This window comes from Sinocyclocheilus rhinocerous, unplaced genomic scaffold (assembly GCF_001515625.1).
Source record: "Sinocyclocheilus rhinocerous isolate Xijiao unplaced genomic scaffold, SAMN03320098_v1.1 scaffold1295, whole genome shotgun sequence".
Classification (NCBI taxonomy): Eukaryota; Metazoa; Chordata; class Actinopteri; order Cypriniformes; family Cyprinidae; genus Sinocyclocheilus; species Sinocyclocheilus rhinocerous.
Window position 1 is genome coordinate 1856981 of NW_015660499.1, and position 6333 is coordinate 1863313.

Sequence of the window (6333 nt, forward strand, 5' to 3'; positions counted from 1 at the left end):
CCAGCCACATATTAGTTTAGAGCTGTTTAAACGCTGCTTGATCTGTGCAGATTTCTCTCCTGATTCAGACCAGACAACTTTTTTACTGGAGGAAGCAATATTATGGATAAGAGGACTCATATTTTAGCAACGGTTTGACGTTAAAAACGTTGATTGCTTGTGGATTATTGATGTTTTTATCAGCTGTTTGGACTCTCATTCTGACGGCACCCATTCACTGCAGAGGATCCATTGGTGAGCAAGTGATGTAATGCTATTATAATCTGTTCCAATGCTCATCTACATCTTGAATTGACTGATGGTGAGAACATTTGCAGCAAATTTTAATTTTTGGGTGAACTGTTCCTTTAAGTACATTCTTTCAAAGTAGGAAGTGAACTTCTTTTTCATTGGTGTTTGAGCAGAGATTGATGAAAAGCACGAGGGTGGGCCGCATCAGAGGCACCAGCAGCTGTGGGGCGACACCAGAGGGTCTCCGTGTCCCACCCCCTAAAAGAAGAAAAGCGAGGGGCTGGATGAACCGATTCATGGTTAATCAGAGAGACGTCTGCCAGAGTCTCGGTCTGAATGAGGGCCGATGGTCCTGCACACGCCCAGATATATAAATATGGACAGACTCGCGCAGAGAGAAATGAGTTTGCACTTTCATAGCTCAGGAGATTTAATTAATATTAATTTAAGTTTCTGCTAATTCCTAAAAGCACATATAGATAGAAATGTGTAGTTATCGTATAGTAAGAGTATATAAAATGAAGCTTAAATCACTTGAATTTGTAGAATCAGTAGAATATGATGAGGAAATATAAAGTGCATTTTGTGATCTCTGACTTTTGATTGAAGACTTTGAGACGTTTCTGAGACTAAGATGGTGATAATGTTCGATTAAGTTTACTAATTATGCGCTTTTGTTATTTTTATTATTATTTTTTAAATATTTATATTTAGCTTCAGTTAATTTCAATTTCACTTTTAGTTTTATTTTAATGTTAGTTTAAGTTTTAGTAATTCTCGTGTGCTTTCATCATTTTTTTTATTTTTTATATTTCGATAAATTTTTAATTTGGCTTTATTTTAGTTTCAGTCATTTTAATTTAGTGATAATACTGGGGTCTTATTCTTAGGAGAAACATCTGAACAGTGTATTATTATTATTATTGTTAGAGTTATTATTTTGAACTAGCTTTTATTTTATATCTTCAGTTTTTATTATAATGTTAGATTAAGTTTTAGTAATTTTTTTATATATATATATATAGCTTTAATTTATTTTTTATTTCACTTTTAGTTTTACCAATTTTAATTTAGCGAGATTAATGGGGGCTTACTCAAGAAGCATCTAAACAATGTTATTTTATTATTATTTATATGCTCGTTAATGTTTTGAGTGAGCTTTTTATATTTGTATATTTTCTGTATTTAATTTATTTTTATTTCATTTTTTTAATTTCATATTTCATATTTTTTTTATTTTAGTTTTAGTAATTTTAGGACTTCAATTTGCTATCTAGGAGAAACAACTGAGATTTATATATTTGAGATTTACCCTAAATAATGTACGTATAATGTGACATTGAGCTCAAAGAACAGTAAAACAAGTCTGGAACCCAATGCAACTGGTTCTTGAGAAGAGAAGCTAAAACCATCAAATAACTTTTTTTGTTTAATAATGAATAAGTCATTTGCAGAAAACCAAATCTGTATAATCATATGCGGAGGATGTCATTTTTTCCCCTAAATATTTTAGTTCAGCCTCCTCTAATGATTTTTCAGAGACAGGCCGCTGGTGTGCCGGACGTTGATGAATGTGCAGCTTTTCATGTGCCGCTCGTACATCATTGTGCATCAGTCTACAGCTTTACAGTGAAAATCTTTGGCCGTCCAGTGGGACTCGGTGAGGACAGAAATGCATACACACACGTTCAGCTAAAAAACACACAAGCGCTGAAAAGCATCAGACACCTGACGCTGCTGCGCTCTCGCTGCCATTGAATGTGCTGCTGTTATGGCTCTCAGAGGCAGATAGAGACGTTTCCAAAGGGCCAAGAGCAACATTAGACCCACAGTTTACACGTTTATAGCCATAGATGATTTGGAGAGTTCATGCGCTTGATTAGTGCTTTCGGCAGCGGGACTGTGAAAGAGGAGATGCTCTGAGATGTTTATGTTCTCATGATGCAATCTAATGGAGCGACTGGATACTTTCAGGTTTAAGATTTTAGCTTTACATTTATGTGAGTGTTCAAGGACATGTATATGCTTTAACTTAAGACTGTTACTGAGACATTATTGGGATCTATTCTGAAACTCGCACACAATGGACAAGGTAAGATAAGGTAAATGGAGTCAAATCTGTTCATCTGTATTATTAGCTGAGAGTAAACTAGAGGCTGCAGCAGCTGCTGTGAGTCATTAGACGTCAGATGAAGCTCATCTGTTCAGATGTGATGATGATGGCAGATCTTTGTCCTCTTCTCTCTTTCTCGCCTGAATCACAATAAGTGGGTCACTGTGTGAATAAACTGCAGCCTGAGGCACGACATCACGCCACAATAACACACCTGCCAACGACACACACAATCAATGTGCAAAATATCTGCAAACACAAGAAACATGCAACGACAGCCTGCCTCTGTCTACACACACAATCACACACACACACACACACACACACACATTATACACACACAATCTCACAAACACACACACATGCATGTGTCTAATTGTCTGATCTAGATAGACAGAGAAATGTGTTCACAAAAGAATTATATTTATAGTGTGCGTGTGCGCACACACACAATTATTTCTTTGTGTTGAACATACACCAACACAAATGATGTAAACATACAAAGTAATTTTTTTCTGAAGCAATAAATCTTGCGACCACTTTACATTTTATAATGATCATTTGTAAATCAGCAGTGCCAAGTATTGCTGCTATATATTTTCCCATATTTAATTACATTACAACAGAAATCATATTTTTTCTTAACTTATAGCTACTATAGATGTATATAATTTTAGAGCATTTTTATTTTAAATACTTTTATATTTATTTTTGTTGTTCATTCATACATAAAGTATTTATTTATTTATTTTTCTTATAAGATTATTCATCTTACAGTATGTGACCACTTTACATTTTATAATGGTCATTTGTAAATCAGCAGTGCCAAATATTGCTTATATTAAACTACATTTAAGCAGAAATCATGAGATTTTTTTTAACTTGTAGCTACTATAGATGTATATATTTTCAGAGCGTTTTTTTTAATTATATTTTTTTATTTGTGCTATACACATACACATACAAATCTCTAAATGTAAATATGTAAATTATTTGTTTTTACTTTACATATTTACTCATCTTTTGTGACCATTTTATGTTTTTGTAAATCAGGTGTGGCATATATATATATATATTGCTATACTTTAGTTTATACTAGATGTAGATTATTACTAGATTTAACTTTATATTAAAATGAGTAATTTGTTGATATAAAATATTTCATATTTCATATAAAATATTTATATAATATATAAAATATGAACTATTTCATTTCTGTTCAAATATTCTCTAAAATATATTTATCTTACCAATTTCTTATACATTTTTTTTTATCTATTATTGCCATATTTCATTAAATATTAAGCTTCCTCCACAGATAAGAATGTAAATTGCTGTAATTTACTGTGTGCTGTGTAATCAGATAGCTTGTAATTATTACCATCAGAGTTAATGTAATGATGAGAGAGTCAGAATGGCAGTGGGTAACATGAGCTAATTAATATTCATGAGGCCAGCCTTCATTCAGTTCAGTCATCGCTCTCGCTGTTCAATAGCGCCATCTGCAATCTTGTGTTCCCATTTACCTCATCATACACATTATAGTGAAGTTTGTCTTAGAAATGTTCTTAATGCAGAATATTAATGTATTTTAATTTAATATAAATTCTTAATTTGTTCTGGCGAACATCATATTGCAAAAACTGCTTTAGATGACCTGTAGTTATTCACGGCAGCATGCAATCTGTTTTTCTAGTCCCCTGTCCTCAGATCCATGAAGAATCATCAGGCTTGCAGGAAACGATCAATCTGTAGTCAACTTTAACAGAGACACTTGTCAACAGCACTTGTGTCTTATCATCACATAACATCAGTTTAAAGCACATTTGTTAATGGAGCTTGTCATCAGATGGTCTTTTGACTGGACATTATTGAGCACACAAACAGCAGGCTGATTTTATTCTACAAGTACTCAGAAACAAACATGCTTTAGGGTGGATCCTATTTTATGAGTTATGGAAGTTATAAAGATTATTGAAATGTTTCACTTATAGCCTTTGTCATTAAAAAAAGAAAAATACAATGTGACTTTTTCTGAGTTTAGTGTTTAAAAGTATTCTGACAGGCAAAGAGGAAGCTCAAATATAATTGCGTGTTTTGATTCCCAGATTTTATTTTGTGTTATTTCAAAGGTTTAGTGATTTTAATATTTTTCTAAAATGTGGAAAACAATTAGTATATAGGAATTCATTAATTTAATTTGATTTGATTTGATTTAATAATTTATTTTATTTTATTTTATTTTATTTTATTTTCTAAAATTATTTTTTTTTATTTTTTTTTTATTTTTTTATTTTTTATTATTATTATTACTTTTTTTTTTTAACCTGTCCAAAGGGACAAGAATGTTTCTTTTTAAAAAGCACCTAATTGATTTAATCACCTTTCTATTATTTTTTTTCTATTTTATGTTACTTTAAGAACAGCCAAAAGGACAGAAAAGTTTCCTTTAAAAATCACCTAATTTATTTAATCACTTTTTTAAATTTCTTTTTTTCTTTTCTTTTCTTTTCTTTTCTTTTCTTTTCTTTTCTTTTCTTTTCTTTTCTTTTCTTTTCTTTTCTTTTCTTTTCTTTTCTTTTCTTTTCTTTTCTTTTCTTTTCTTTTCTTTCGGTAAAAACATCCAAAGGGATATAAAAGGTCCCTTAAAGATTCACATAATATATATATTTTTTTTTTTTTTTTCTTTAAAAACCTGTCCAAAGGGACAAGAATGTTTCTTTTAAAAAATCACCTAATTGATTTAATCAGCTTTCTATAATTTTTTTTCTATTTTATGTTACTTTAAGAAGAGCCAAAAGGACAGAAAAGTTTCCTTTAAAAATCACCTAATTTATTTAATCTCCTTTTTATTTATTTTTATTATTTCTATTTTTTTAAACACCCCAAAAAGACAGGAAGATTATCTTAAGAATCTCAGAGTTTATTTAATCAGCTATTTATTTATTTACTTAATTTTTTTCTTTAAAACATCCAAAGGAACAGGAGAGTTCCTTTTAAAAATCACCTAATTTATTTAAGCACTTTTTAAAATTTCTTTTTTTCTTTTCTTTTCTTTTCTTTTCTTTCGGTAAAAACATCCAAAGGGATATAAAAGGTCCCTTAAAGATTCACATAATATATATATATATATTTTTTTTTTTTCTTTAAAAGCATCCAAAGGGACAGGAAAGCTCCCTTGAAGAATCACTTTAATTTGATATCGCATATGAACACATAAATCCTCAAAATCAAGAAGAGGAAAAGCTACTTTCCACTGTATATTCATAGTTTTGGCAGATGCTTTTGCATGAGATATTATTGTGTGTTAACTCTGTGCAACTTTGTAAAGTTAAAGTTAAAATGTGTTTTAACCACTACAGAAACGCTTGAGCGCTGCCAGCGGACTCAGACAGGCTCGGCTAGTTCCTCATAAGCAGGACTTCCTTTCTAGCTGTGAGCTTGATCAGATTCCCATCCGGAATTCCAGGCATTTTTCTGCGGCGTTCCTGGAGTTCCTCGCGACAGAAGCATGTGGACAGTCCGCGGGCGGCGTGTAAGCGGCTCCACACCACAGACCCCCTCCGCTCCTCCTCAGCCTCGCTGTCTCGCTCTCATGCTCATTCCCATCCCGGGTTGCCAGGGCAGCTTCCAGAAATCCCTGCTCTCCTGTAATGAGTCTGTGAGCGCCGGGATCAGCTGGGAACGTGAAGGGCCTTCTTGGGTTCATTTAGGGGGCAAAGGTGAGGCATAAAACTCGCTTTGGGCTTTAAAGTGTTTGATTGTCCTCAAGTGTCCCATTACTCTGGATTATTTATAATTTTATTTATATTATTTACATAAAACTCTGTTTTGGCTTTAAAGTGTTTGACTGTCCTCAAATGCCCCATTAGTATCAGGATTCAGGAGAGAGCATTTTGGCACAGTGATTGAAAAAAAAAAAACATTGACCTGTTTGTATTCAATTCAATTCAATTCAATTCAATTCAATTCAATAAAATAAAATAAAA

At 32.2% G+C, this 6333-nt stretch overlaps 1 long non-coding RNA gene across 1 annotated transcript in view; it reads left to right on the top strand.

The window, feature by feature from the left end:
- The first annotated feature begins 1786 nt into the window (after positions 1-1786).
- LOC107725111 (uncharacterized) overlaps positions 1787-6333 on the top strand; it is a 10350-nt gene continuing 5803 nt past the window's right edge. Inside the window, exons 1-2 of the long non-coding RNA XR_001638087.1 lie at positions 1787-1891; positions 5707-6066. This is a non-coding gene — a long non-coding RNA (uncharacterized LOC107725111). The remainder of the gene's footprint in view (positions 1892-5706; positions 6067-6333) is intronic.